This window comes from Austrofundulus limnaeus, unplaced genomic scaffold (genome assembly GCF_001266775.1).
Source record: "Austrofundulus limnaeus strain Quisiro unplaced genomic scaffold, Austrofundulus_limnaeus-1.0 Scaffold613, whole genome shotgun sequence".
In the NCBI taxonomy this organism is placed as follows: Eukaryota; Metazoa; Chordata; class Actinopteri; order Cyprinodontiformes; family Rivulidae; genus Austrofundulus; species Austrofundulus limnaeus.
Window position 1 is genome coordinate 42,738 of NW_013953015.1, and position 1,358 is coordinate 44,095.

The 1,358-nt window shown below is 32.5% G+C and overlaps 1 protein-coding gene across 1 annotated transcript in view; it reads right to left on the reverse strand.

The window, feature by feature from the left end:
* xdh (xanthine dehydrogenase) overlaps positions 1 to 1,358 on the reverse strand; it is a 33,369-nt gene that overhangs the window by 22,588 nt on the left and 9,423 nt on the right. The window lies entirely within an intron of this gene.

Consider the following 1,358-nt stretch of genomic DNA (forward strand, 5'->3'; position numbering starts at 1 on the left):
ACCTGTATCTAATCTACAGACCTATATCTAATCTACAGACCTATATCTAATCTCCATTCATCTCAAAAATTCTTGAGAAAATAGTTACAAATCAGCTACATGAACATCTGGATAGAAATAATCTATATGAGGAGTTTCAGTCAGGGTTTAGAGCTCATCATAGCACAGAAACAGCACTGGTTAAAGTTACTAATGATATTCTCATGGCCTCAGACAGTGGACTTGTGTCCATTCTTGTCCTGTTAGATCTCAGTGCTGCATTTGATACAGTTGATCACAATTATTACAGAGAGTTGAATTTGATAGTGGGATTACAGGAACAGCTCTAAAATGGTTTGAGTCTTATTTGATAGATTTCAGTTTGTTAATGTTAATAATGAATCATCTTCTTACACCAGAGTTAGTCATGGAGTTCCTCAGGGTTCAGTGCTTGGACCAATTTGCTTTACTTTATGTATGCTTCCAATGAGTTATTAAACATCATGAGATAAATTTCCATTGTTATGCTGATGATACTCAGTTATATTTATCCATGAAACCTGATGAATCTAATCAGTTACTTAAACTACAATCGTGTCTCAAAGAAAAAACAATGACAGAAATCAAAAGCGCTTACTCAATTAAAATCATTCATACCTTACAGGAGTCAGTCATTATGTTACTGTTATTTTAAAGAAAATAGTCCACCCCCACCCCCCATTGCCCTCCAGTTTTACCGTCTTGAGTACCCAGGCTTTTCCTTTTTCATTTCCCCTAGCTATTTAGGAATATTAGAACCTCATAAATATAAAAAAACATTGTTTTCCAACAAATAAATTTAAAAAATATAAATATATATTTTGTTTAAAAATAAAAAAAATATTCAAAAATCAAGTTCCTCTGAACAAGGACAACCAGTCTAAAACCAGTGTTCTCAAATGAAGATGGAGGTTCACAGGAGGTTATATACATAGATATATTATTAAATAACTATTTTAATTAAATGTATAATTAATTAAAAATTAAAACAATTATATTCTAAATATAAAATTAGGCAGTACATACAGGGACACAGTTGATAGAGGAAGAAGGTTGCTAGTAGGGGTGTAAATCACCAGCTTTATCACAATACAACATTACATTAATATGTTTGGATGACGATTCAATATTTCTTGATATCACAAAGTCTGTCACGATATGATTTTGATTCAGTTCAATTCATATCTGTAATCGATATAATGCAATATCATATGCCCATCTAACACAATGACTATGTTAGATGGGCATATGATATCGATTCTCATCAAGCATATATTGAAGATCCATCCATCCATCCATCCATCCATCCATCCATCCATCCATCCATCCATCCATCCATC